This window comes from Salvelinus alpinus, chromosome 21, assembly GCF_045679555.1.
Source record: "Salvelinus alpinus chromosome 21, SLU_Salpinus.1, whole genome shotgun sequence".
Lineage (NCBI taxonomy): Eukaryota > Metazoa > Chordata > Actinopteri > Salmoniformes > Salmonidae > Salvelinus > Salvelinus alpinus.
The window spans coordinates 32,802,796-32,816,314 of record NC_092106.1 but is presented as its reverse complement, the minus strand read 5'-3'; the positions used below and the strand labels follow the sequence as shown (position 1 = coordinate 32,816,314).

Genomic DNA, 13,519 nt, shown 5'->3' with positions numbered 1-13,519 from the left:
TACAGTAACATGCTATAGATAACATTAGTGTCTGTACAGTAACATCCTATAGATAACATTAGTGTCTGTACAGTAACATGCTATAGATAACATTAGTGTCTGTACAGTAACATGCTATAGATAACATTAGTGTCTGTACAGTAACATGCTATAGATAACATTAGTGTCTGTACAGTTACATGTTATAGATAACATTAGTGTCTGTACAGTAACATGTTATAGACAACATTAGTGTCTGTACAGTAACATGTTATAGATAACATTAGTGTCTGTACAGTAACATGCTATAGATAACATTAGTGTCTGTACAGTAACATGTTATATATAACATTAGCGTCTGTAGAGTAACATGCTATAGATAACATTAGTGTCTGTACAGTAACATGTTATATATAACATTAGCGTCTGTACAGTAACATGTTATATATAACATTAGTGTATGTACAGTAACATGCTATAGATAACATTATTGTCTGTACAGTAACATGCTATAGATAACATTAGTGTCTGTACAGTAACATGCTATAGATAACATTAGTGTCTGTACAGTAACATGCTATAGATAACATTAGTGTCTGTACAGTAACATGTTATATATAACATTAGTGTATGTACAGTAACATGCTATAGATAACATTAGTGTCTGTACAGTAACATGCTATAGATAACATTAGTGTCTGTACAGTAACATGCTATAGATAACATTAGTGTCTGTACAGTAACATGTTATATATAACATTAGTGTCTGTACAGTAACATGCTATAGATAACATTAGTTTCTGTACAGTAACATGCTATAGATAACATTAGTGTCTGTACAGTAACATGCTATAGATAACATTAGTGTCTGTACAGTAACATGTTATATATAGCATTAGTGTCTGTACAGTAACATGCTATAGATAACATTAGTGTCTGTACAGTAACATGTTATAGATAACATTAGTGTCTGTACAGTAACATGTTATAGATAACATTAGTGTCTGTACAGTAACATGTTATAGATAACATTAGTGTCTGTACAGTAACATGTTATAGATAACATTAGTGTCTGTACAGTAACATGTTATATATAACATTAGTGTCTGTACAGTAACATGCTATAGATAACATTAGTGTCTGTACAGTAACATGCTATAGATAACATTAGTGTCTGTACAGTAACATGCTATAGATAACATTAGTGTCTGTACAGTAACATGCTATAGATAAAATTAGTGTCTGTACAGTAACATGCTATAGATAACATTAGTGTATGTACAGTAACATGTTATAGATAACATTAGTGTCTGTACAGTAACATGCTATAGATAACATTAGTGTCTGTACAGTAACATGCTATAGATAACATTAGTGTCTGTACAGTAACATGCTATAGATAACATTAGTGTCTGTACAGTAACATGCTATAGATAACATTAGTGTCTGTACAGTAACATGCTATAGATAACATTAGTGTCTGTACAGTTACATGTTATAGATAACATTAGTGTCTGTACAGTAACATGTTATAGATAACATTAGTGTCTGTACAGTAACATGTTATATATAACATTAGCGTCTGTACAGTAACATGCTATAGATAACATTAGTGTCTGTACAGTAACATGTTATATATAACATTAGCGTCTGTACAGTAACATGTTATATATAACATTAGTGTATGTACAGTAACATGCTATAGATAACATTAGTGTCTGTACAGTAACATGCTATAGATAACATTAGTGTCTGTACAGTAACATGCTATAGATAACATTAGTGTCTGTACAGTAACATGCTATATATAACATTAGTGTCTGTACAGTAACATGCTATATATAACATTAGTGTCTGTACAGTAACATGTTATATATAACATTAGTGTCTGTACAGTAACATGTTATAGATAACATTAGTGTCTGTACAGTAACATGTTATATATAACATTAGTGTCTGTACAGTAACATGTTATAGATAACATTAGCGTCTGTACAGTAACATGCTATAGATAACATTAGCGTCTGTACAGTAACATGTTATAGATAACATTAGCGTCTGTACAGTAACATGCTATAGATAACATTAGCGTCTGTACAGTAACATGTTATAGATAACATTAGCGTCTGTACAGTAACATGCTATAGATAACATTAGCGTCTGTACAGTAACATGTTATAGATAACATTAGCGTCTGTACAGTAACATGTTATAGATAACATTAGTGTCTGTACAGTAACATGCTATAGATAACATTAGTGTCTGTACAGTAACATGCTATATATAACATTAGTGTCTGTACAGTAACATGTTATAGATAACATTAGTGTCTGTACAGTAACATGTTATATATAACATTAGTGTCTGTACAGTAACATGTTATATATAACATTAGTGTCTGTACAGTAACATGTTATAGATAACATTAGTGTCTGTACAGTAACATGTTATATATAACATTAGTGTCTGTACAGTAACATGTTATATATAACATTAGTGTCTGTACAGTAACATGTTATATATAACATTAGTGTCTGTACAGTAACATGCTATAGATAACATTAGTGTCTGTACAGTAACATGTTATAGATAACATTAGTGTCTGTACAGTAACATGCTATAGATAACATTAGCGTCTGTACAGTAACATGTTATAGATAACATTAGTGTCTGTACAGTAACATGCTATAGATAACATTAGTGTCTGTACAGTAACATGCTATAGATAACATTAGTGTCTGTACAGTAACATGTTATAGATAACATTAGTGTCTGTACAGTAACATGTTATAGATAACATTAGTGTCTGTACAGTAACATGCTATAGATAACATTAGCGTCTGTACAGTAACATGTTATAGATAACATTAGTGTCTGTACAGTAACATGCTATAGATAACATTAGTGTCTGTACAGTAACATGCTATAGATAACATTAGTGTCTGTACAGTAACATGCTATAGATAACATTAGCGTCTGTACAGTAACATGTTATAGATAACATTAGTGTCTGTACAGTAACATGCTATAGATACCTTCAGATCTCAGGCTAAGTGTTTTGACTGACAGACGTTCTGAACTGGAGCACCTCGCTCGACAGGAAGTTGCCCCCATCCCTCCAGCTAATTGGGCAAATGCTTTGTTGTCTGAGTGAGGAAAACGCAATAAATGAAGAGGACTCTATGTATTTTGAAAGATGAGACATTGAGGATTATAATAAATACCGCTTTGATGTCATACAAGCAAGACAAACACCCGTGAGTCCAAATGTGCACTTCACATCTCCACATCATAAAACTCATGTCACATACAGTGTCAACGTTTATGATGACTATGTTTGATGTACAGTTAGCCTACAAGATGACCTCCTGTCATACCCTGGGTTGTTCTGAACAGAATCAGCCTGTTAGTTTATTGTGAAGAGAACTGGCCATTGAACACGCACCTGAATGCACTCATCCTTTCTGTGTGACCAAAATCACCATCCATTTCTCTGAATTGTGTAACGAAAGCATAACACTGTAAGATACTAGTTTATAACTTAGCTAGTCATGCTGGCAATAGAACACGCTTTACAATGATGCCCACCTGACCCAGATTGTGATTTATAATGGACCGTTTTGGGATCGCGTTAGCAACAGCAGCAATTGTGTAAAGGTGGGGATGCAGGGTTGTGTTCCAAACTAAACAACTACAAGGGTGCTCGCTCTAGTTCCTCAACGGTACAGCTAGGAGAGCTAAAACAAATAGTTGAAGACTCTTCTTTGAGTCATAAAAGTGCATTGAAATGACTTAGGAACTGTGCACACTTTGGAGATGTGTGTGTCCACTTGGAGACTCCAGTTAGTCCTCTCACTCAAACCCTTGTTATTTTTTGGTCTTATGTGGCACCTACCCCACATTTTACAACAATATTCTCATCATGTTACTGAACGTATCCAGAGGATTTTCACATTTCCTTATCAACAAATGTGGCAAAAAGTCCAGTTCAACACACAGATCAACACACAGATGAACACACAGTTCAACACACAGATCAACACACAGATCAACACACAGATCAACACACAGATCAACACACAGTTCAACACACAGTTCAACACACAGATCAACACACAGATCAACACACATATGTAAATGTAAAGAGCACATCAAATCAACAGTCAAATGTTTGGATTCAGTCTTGTGTCAGGTGTCCTCAACTTTGGTCTAATCATTCTCCCATTATTTCCAAACTGCTCCCTTTCAATTTCCTCGTTATGCATATGCTTTTCATATTTCTACTGTAAGAAACATTACAATTTAGCCCTATCCATATAGACCAATTCTCAAGAGTGTAAAGGGTTAACCTTTCAGCCCTCTCTGAAGAGCCAGGTATCAGTTTAACCACTAAAGACAATCCCTTTAACATGCTGACACTACCTTATCCCTTTAAGACAATACCACTACGGCTCAGTGTGAAACAGAGTATTGCAGATGGTGATAGCTATCCTAACCCTTTTCTTGGCTAGGTGGAAGTTCCCCAATGTAGAGATAAATATATCAAAGATATTGAGATTGATAGGATGTGCCTAGGGCATAGGGGCTAGGGGAAGTGCCTAGGGACTAAGGAGTTTGATTAGGGATTGTGCATACCACTGCCTTCATTAAACACACCAACACTAGTTCTGCTGAACCCCTTTTAACCTCCACTAGCCTGGAACAGCCTTTACAGCCCTCAGAGATAATAGCACCGGTCACTCCCCGGTCACTCCCCAGTCTCTCCCCGGTCACTCCCCGGTCACTCCCCGGTCACTCCCCTGTCACTCCCCGGTCACTCCCCGGTCTCTCCCCTGGCACTCCCCGGTCACTCCCCGGTCACTCCCCTGTCACTCCCCGGTCACTCCCCGGTCACTCCCCGGTCACTCCCCGGTCACTCCCCGGTCTCTCCCCTGTCACACCCCTGTCACTCCCCTGTCACTCCCCGGTCACTCCCCGGTCACTCCCCTGTCACTCCCCTGTCACTCCCCTGTCACTCCCCTGTCATTCCCCGGGCAGTCCCCGGTCATTCCCCTGTCACTCCCCTGTCACTCCCCGGTCACTCCCCTGTCACTCCCCGGTCACTCCCCTGTCACTCCCCGGTCACTTTCCACTGGGGTGTCTACGTCTGTGTGTGCTTGTGTTTTTCCCCAGTGGGGTGTGTATGTGTGTGGTGTCTGGTGGGGTGTGTATGTGTGTGTGTGTGTGTGTGTGTGTGTGGTGTGTATGTGTGTGGTGTGTGGTGGGGTGTGTGTGTGTGTGGTGTGTGTGTATGTGTGTGGTATGTGGTGGGGTGTGTGGTATGTGGTGGTGTGTGTGTGTGTATGTGTGTGTGTGTGTGTGTGTGTGTGTGTGTGTGTGTGTGTGTGTGTGTGTGTGTGTGTGTGTGTGTGTGTGTGTGTGTGTGTGTGTGTGTGTGTGTGTGTGTTGTGGGGTGTGTGTGTGTGTGGTGGGGTGTGTGGTGTGTGTGGTATGTGGTGTGGTGTGTATGTGTGTATGTGTGTGGTGTGTGTGTGTGGTGTGTGGTGGGGTGTGTGTGTATGTGGTGGGGTGTGTGTGTATGTGGTGGGGTGTGTGGTGTGTGTGTATGTGTGTGTGGTGTGTGTGTATGTGTGTGGTATGTGGTGTGGTGTGTGGTGTGTGTGTATGTGTGTGTGTGTGTGTGTGTGTGTGGTGTGTGTGTGGTGGTGTGTGTGTGTGTGTGTGTGTGTGGTGTATGTGTGTGTGTGTGGTGTGGGGTGTGTGGTGTGTGGTGGGATGTGTGTGTGTGTGTGTGTGTGTGTGTGGTGTGTGTGTATGTGTGTGTGGTGGGGTGTGTGGTGTGTGTGTGTATGTGTGTGTGTGGTGTGTGTGTATGTGTGTGTAGTGGGGTGTGTGGTGGGGGGTGTGTGTGTGTGTGTGTGTGTGTGTGTGTATGGTGGGGTGTGTGGTGTGTGGTGTGTGGTGTGTGTGTATGTGTGTGTGGTGGGTTGTGTGGTGGGGTGTATGTGTGTGGTGTGTGTGGTGTGTGTGTATGTGTGTAGTGTATGTGTGTGTGTGGTGTGTGTGTATGTGTGGGTGGTGTGTGTGTCTCCCAGTGGGGGGGTGCAGATGTTTCCAGGGTGGAAGTGCTGACTCGTGCCGAGGAGGCTGGTTGTAGCTCCCCACTCCAGCAGTAGTGTGTGTGTGTGTGTGTGTTTGTTACCTTGTCCCCCCACTCCTGCAGTAGTGTGTGTGTGTGTGTGTGTGTTTGTTACCTTGTCTCCCCACTCCTGCAGTAGTGTGTGTGTGTGTGTGTGTTTGTTACCATGTCTCCCCACTCCTGCAGTAGTGTGTGTGTGTGTTTGTTACCTTGTCCCCCCACTCCTGCAGTAGTGTGTGTGTGTGTGTTTGTTACCTTGTCCCCCCACTCCTGCAGTAGTGTGTGTGTGTGTGTTTGTTACCTTGTCCCCCCACTCCTGCAGTAGTGTATGTGTGTGTGTTTGTTACCTTGTCCCCCCACTCCTGCAGTAGTGTGTGTGTGTGTGTTTGTTACCTTGTCCCCCCACTCCTGCAGGAGTGTGTGTGTGTGTGTTTGTTACCTTGTCCCCCCACTCCTGCAGTAGTGTGTGTGTGTGTGTTTGTTACCTTGTCTCCCCACTCCAGCAGTAGTGTGTGTGTGTGTGTTTGTTACCTTGTCTCCCCACTCCTGCAGTAGTGTGTGTGTGTGTGTGTGTTTGTTACCCTGTCCCCCCACTCCTGCAGTAGTGTATGTGTGTGTGTTTGTTACCTTGTCCCCCCACTCCTGCAGTAGTGGGTGTGTGTGTGTGTGTGTTTGTTACCTTGTCTCCCCACTCCAGCAGTAGTGTGTGTGTGTGTGTTTGTTACCCTGTCCCCCCACTCCTGCAGTAGTGTATGTGTGTGTGTTTGTTACCCTGTCCCCCCACTCCTGCAGTAGTGTATGTGTGTGTGTTTGTTACCTTGTCTCTCCACTCCAGCAGTAGTGTGTGTGTGTGTGTGTGTGTGTTTGTTACCTTGTCCCCCCACTCCTGCAGTAGTGTATGTGTGTGTGTGTGTGTGTTTGTTACCTTGTCCCCCCACTCCTGCAGTAGTGTGTGTGTGTGTGTGTGTGTGTGTTTGTTACCTTGTCCCCCCACTCCTGCAGTAGTGTGTGTGTGTGTGTGTGTTTGTTACCTTGTCCCCCCACTCCTGCAGTAGTGTATGTGTGTGTGTTTGTTACCCTGTCCCCCCACTCCTGCAGTAGTGTATGTGTGTGTGTTTGTTACCTTGTCTCTCCACTCCTGCAGTAGTGTATGTGTGTGTGTTTGTTGCCTTGTCTCTCCACTCCTGCAGTAGTGTGTGTAACTCTCCCTCCTTGGCGTAGGCGCTGGCTGTGTGTCCTAAGGCATTGGTCTGCAGGGGGTTGGCACCTGCACAGAGAGAAAGAGAGAGAGGGTTAGGGGTTAAAGGTTAGGGGTCAGACTCCAGCATTTGGACTGCCCCACAGGGGAGAAAGATGGGTCATATGCCACAGCAGCAGGAGGGTACAGTATATCAGTCACAGATCAACACACAGTTCAATACACCGATCAACACACAGATCAACACACAGATCAACACACAGTTCAATACACCGATCAATACACAGATCAACACACAGATCAACACACAGATCAACACACAGATCAACACACAGTTCAACAAACAGTTCAACACACAGATCAACACACAGTTCAATACACCGATCAATACACAGATCAACACACAGATCAACACACAGATCAACACACAGTTCAACACACAGTTCAACACACAGTTCAACACACAGTTCAACACACAGTTCAACACACAGATCAACACACAGATCAACTGGCCCTTCAAGGAGAAAGAGACACATGCCGGAACACACAGCAGGACATTATTACACACTAAAGGGCTGACCTAACCTCAGGAGAGATGCCACGTGTTACAGCATGTATGTGTGTGGCAGTGATTGAGAGTGTGTGGCAGTGATTGAGAGTGTGTGGCAGTGAGGGATGCTGGTTGTGTTGTCAGTAAGGGTGGTTATCTCTCTGTGTGTGTGTGTGTGTGTGTGTGTGTGTGTGTGTGTGTGTGTGTGTGTGTGTGTGTGTGTGTGTGTGTGTGTGTGTGTGTGTGTGTGTGTGTGTGTGTGTGTGTGTGTGTGTGTGTGTGTGTGTGTGTATAATCGATGCCGTACATGGTCGTAGTGTCGGTGTGAGCGAAGACCAGCTAGATTAATCGCCATGGTGATTATAGATAAAAACCTAAACGCCGTCCTGCTCTCAAACCAATCGATCGCAATGATAAAAAACATAAAGGAAAAAAGCAATATAACAGCTGACACACACACCCTCACAGCTCCCCTCACCTACCTCACACACTCTGCCCCCCTCTGTTTCCAACATAATAAATAGCATCATTTAGGCCTTTAATATCAGCCCAACCCTCTGGGCCAAGGATCAACCCTAACGACCACTAACCCTCAGAGAGAAAAAGAGAGAGAGAGAGATAGATAGAGAGAGGGGTGAAAGAGTGAGAGAGAGAGATAGAGAGAGGGGTGAAAGAGTGAGAGAGAGCGAGAGTGAGAGAGATAGAGGGGGAGAGAGTTACATACACACACAGACTCACGCAAACAAACAATAACTATATTGAAACAGATGCAACACAACTAAAGCAGTACATCCATGTTACAAAACCCCCTTTATTAAGTCCTGCTTCATTAGTAATGGCTATTAGGAGTTCTCTACCTCCCTCCCCCCTCCCTCTGTTCTTCCGTTCCTCTCCCTCTCTATTTCCAGTGCAGCTGGTGGGACAGGGGCCCTGCTGGTCTGTGTGTGTGTGTGTGTGTGTGTGTGCCCTTGAGTGTCTAACCCCTCTGGTCAGGGCCATGCTCCGCTCCATTACTCTCTGCCAGGCCTGTGGGGCCCTGTGTGGAGCCTGGGGGCTGGGTAGAGAGCTTCCCCAGGCAGGTTGAAGGCTGCTGGGGCAGGGGCTGGCTTGAGGTGGGCCTACAGACGGTGATGGATGGAGGCCTGAGACTAAGGGCCAACTGATGCCAAGAGAGCAAGCCAACGCACAAGGATCACACACACAGGGGAAATAAACACACACACACATCTACCAATACGCAGGCGCTTACACACACACACGCACAAGTTTTCATCACTGACAGCTGTTATTCGTCATGTATGTTTTATTACAGCTCTCCTATAAGAGGGGGTGGATGTGAGGAGAGGAGGAGAGGAGGAGAGGGGGATGAGAGCAGAGGAGAGGAGGAGAGGGGGAGGAGAGGAGGAGAAGGGGAAGAGAGCAGAGGAGAGGAGAATTGGGGGAGGAGAGCAGGGGAGAGGAGGAGAGGGGAGGAGAGGAGGAAAAGAGAAAAGGGGATGAGAGCAGGGAGAGGAGAATTGGGGGAGGAGAGCAGAGGAGAGGAGGAGAGGGGGAGGAGAGCAGGGGAGAGGAGGAGAGCAGAGGAGAGGAGGAAAAGGGTGGAGAGCAGAGGAGAGGAGGAAAAGGGAGGAGAGCAGAGGAGAGGAGGAAAGGGGGAGGAGAGCAGAGGAGAGGAGGAAAAGGGAGGAGAGCAGAGGAGAGGAGGAAGGGGAGGAGAGCAGAGGAGAGGAGGAAAGGGGGAGGAGAGCAGAGGAGAGGAGGAGAGCAGAGGAGAGGAGGAAAGGGGGAGGAGAGCAGAGGAGAGGAGGAAGGGGAGGAGAGCAGAGGAGAGGAGGAAAGGGGGAGGAGAGCAGAGGAGAGGAGGAGAGCAGAGGAGAGGAGGAGGAGAGCAGAGAGGAGCGGAGGAGAGGGGGAGGAGAGGAGGAGAGGGGGAAAAGAGCAAAGGAGAGGAGGAAATGTAGAGTAGAGCAGAGGAGAGGAGGGGCCAATAGGAATGGAATTGCGAAAACTGAGCTTGGGAAGAAAAGAGACAAGAAACAACATATCCTGTCAGTGTGTGTGCGTGTGCGTGTGTGTGCGTGTGTGTGTGTGTGTGTGTGTGTGTGTGTGTGTGTGTGTGTGTGTGTGTGCAAAAGAGAAGGGAGGTCACAGATGGATTCTGATTGCCTGCGATAGCGGTGCCGGTCAGGCGTGGTCAGGTCGTCTGGGTAACAACATCTTTAATGTGATTGGTTAAGAATAAATGTTTTTGTTTTGAGAAATGTATCCATTTTATTAGTACATTTAAAAATGTATCAGAGTCAGGAGGGGGAGGGTGCTATTCCATTAGGTGAGTAGAATTTGTTTAAGCACTTAGATTACTGATTCTCCCCCCTCCCCCTTTGCTGTGTCTAGTTCTATACTCAGTTAGAGGAAGAGAGGGAGAAAGATTAAGAGAGATGTGTAATCCATCATAAACATAACATTATTCCTGTAACTCAATCATGACAGTGTTTGTGTGTGTGTGTGTCTGCATGCGTGTACATCTTACCTAGTATTTAAGACAGTGGTCTAAGATTGTAGGGTTTATTTGGACATTCTTGGGATTTGCAACAACTTTACACATAGCAGTTATTATTTTGATCCATTAATTAAGTGCAGTTTAGCGACTTCCTCATACCAAATGGCAACAATATTTGTTTTATAAACAATCACTCTTCAGTTCAATCTCCTTCTAAATTAGTCATCATCTTTATTCAGACTTCACATTCAATATATATACTTAACCCCTCCTCCCAATACTAATAAAATACTCATATAAATCACATCACACACACAGTCTCTCTATTTTCCTGTGGTGTTGCCCCAGGCCAGGCTCTGTGAGGGGGTCAGAGTTCAAATAGGGCTGGAGGGTGGAGGGGCTTACTTGTTTAAGACCCACTGGTGTGTAGAGGGAGAGTAGGAGGGAGGGACGTTCTGCCCTGGGGGAGTGTGTGTTCGGTAGAGGAGCTGAGTCAACGACAGGTGCGAGCACAGAAATACAATCAGCCACTTCCTGTCCATATCAAGGACATGATGCACACTGTGCATGTGTGTGGATGTGTGTGTGTGTGTGCGCGTGTCAGTGTGTGTGTACGTGTGTGTGTGTATGTGCGTGACTCACCATTCTCCAGCAGCATGCATACTGCGAGTGGGTCAGTGGCGAGCGTTGCGTAGCGCAGTGCTGTGCAACCACGGAAACCAGCCCTGCTACTTAGCCTGCTACTAAATTCATCCTCCCTGGATACCAACACTGACACAGAGAGAGAGGAGAAAGAGACAGAGAGAGATGGGGGAGGGGGAGAGAGAAAGAGAGAGGGGGGAGAGAGAAAGCGAGGGGAGAGAGGGGGGAGAGAAAAAGCGAGGGGAGAGAGGGAGGGGGAAGGAGAGAGAGAGAGAGAGAGAAATGAATATAAGTAATGAAAGAGAGATGAATAAGTCAAATGTATTGTTATATTTCTCTGTTCCTGTAGAATTATGAGAATCAAACGATTTGCTGCATTAGAGAGAATCCATGATGTTTCTACTTTAAAAATAAAAGCATTAACCCTGATAGTGTGTTCAACAACACTGGGTCAAAGCATTAACCCTGATAGTGTGTTCAACAACACTGGGTCAAAGCATTAACACTGATAGTGTGTTCAACAACACTGGGTCAAATGCCTCAACCCTGATAGTGTGTTCAACAACACTGGGTCAAAGCATTAACACTGATAGTGTGTTCAACAACACTGGGTCAAATGCCTCAACCCTGATAGTGTGTTCAACAACACTGGGTCAAAGAATTAACCCTGATAGTATGTTCAACAACACTAGATCATGTAGTGTGTTCAACAACACTAGATCATGTAGTGTGTTCAACAACACTAGATCATGTGTAGTGATGATACTCTCTCTTCTAGTTTTCTTCATTAGACACACACAGCCCTTCCTTCTCTCGCGCCCTCCCTCTTTCTACCCATCACTTTGTTTTTCCCTTCCAACCACCACTCGTCATCCTCCCTGCCTCTCTTTTCTCCTACACCCACTCCATCTCTCTCATCGTCTCCCTCCATCTCTTTCCCTGGAACTTTGTCTCTTCACTACCACCTCCCTCCCTCCCTCCCTCCCTCCCTCCCTCCCTCCCTCCCTCCCTCCCTCCCTCCCTCCCTCCCTCCCTCCCTCCCTCCCTCCCTCCCTCCCTCCCTCCATCACCTAAACCCCCTCGCTTTCTTCCTCTCCCTCCCTCCATCACCTAACCCCCCTCCCTCTCCCTCTCTCCCTCTCTCTCTCTGACAGGCTGGCTGGTGTGTATATGGATGTCTGAGAGGGATAATCACAGCAAACTCAATAAAGCGTTGCGCAGGCCCGGCTAGCCCATCTATCAGCGCGCGTCAGGGAAATGCTTCCCCGCGCAACGCCACCCCTCGTGGACCCAAACCTGACAGCTATATAAATGTGTGCAATATACATATCACATATAAATATGTCTGCAGAGCCAGCAGAGGCTGAGGGTCTGTGTGTGTGTGTGTGTGTGTGTGTGTGTGTGTGTGTGTGTGTGTGTGTGTGTGTGTGTGTGTGTGTGTGTGTGTGTGTGTGTGTGTGTGTGTGTGTGTGTGTGTGTGTGTGTGTGTGTGTGTGTGTGTGTGTGTGTGTGTGTGTGTGTTTGTGTGCTTCCACAGAAAACAAATAAAACACCACCAGAAAATAAATAAATGAATAAAATAATAAATAAATAAATAAAATAATGGAACGAATGAAACGCTTACATATATGCAAATATGTGGGGGGGGGCTCATAATGTCTGTGTCTACAGTTAGAATTCATCTATGTAATAACAAACTAACGACCAGGGCCCAGTATGTGTGTGTGATATCTATCTATCTGCATCATCATCAAGTGTGTAAGATACGCTCCAGCTTGTCTCTGAGTTGGGGGGTTAGGAGGATGCTCCAGCTTGTCTCTGAGTTGGGGGGTTAGGAGGATGCTCCAGCTTGTCTCTGAGTTGGGGGGTTAGGAGGATGCTCCAGCTTGTCTCTGAGTTGGGGGGGTTAGGAGGATGCTCCAGCTTGTCTCTGAGTTGGGGGGTTAGGAGGATGCTCCAGCTTGTCTCTGAGTTGGGGGGTTTAGGAGGATGCTCCAGCTTGTCTCTGAGTTGGGGGTTTAGGAGGATGCTCCAGCTTGTCTCTGAGTTGGGGGGGTTAGGAGGATGCTCCAGCTTGTCTCTGAGTTGGGGGGTTTAGGAGGATGCTCCAGCTTGTCTCTGAGTTGGGGGGTTAGGAGGATGCTCCAGCTTGTCTCTGAGTTGGGGGGGTTAGGAGGATGCTCCAGCTTGTCTCTGAGTTGGGGGGTTAGGAGGATGCTACAGCTTGTCTCTGAGTTGGGGGGTTAGGAGGATGCTCCAGCTTGTCTCTGAGTTGTGGGGTTTAGGAGGATGCTCCAGCTTGTCTCTGAGTTGGGGGGGTTAGGAGGATGCTCCAGCTTGTCTCTGAGTTGGGGGGTTTAGGAGGATGCTCCAGCTTGTCTCTGAGTTGGGGGGTTTAGGAGGATGCTCCAGCTTGTCTCTGAGTTGGGGGGTTTAGGAGGATGCTCCAGCCTGTCTCTGAGTTTGGGGGTTTAGGAGGATGCTCCAGCTTGTCTCTGAGTTGGGGGGTTT

General features: G+C 45.2%; 1 pseudogene; it reads right to left on the bottom strand.

Annotated features, from left to right (window-relative positions):
* The window catches only part of LOC139548482 (mitochondrial disaggregase-like), an 80,622-nt pseudogene that overhangs the window by 26,481 nt on the left and 40,622 nt on the right, over positions 1–13,519 (bottom strand).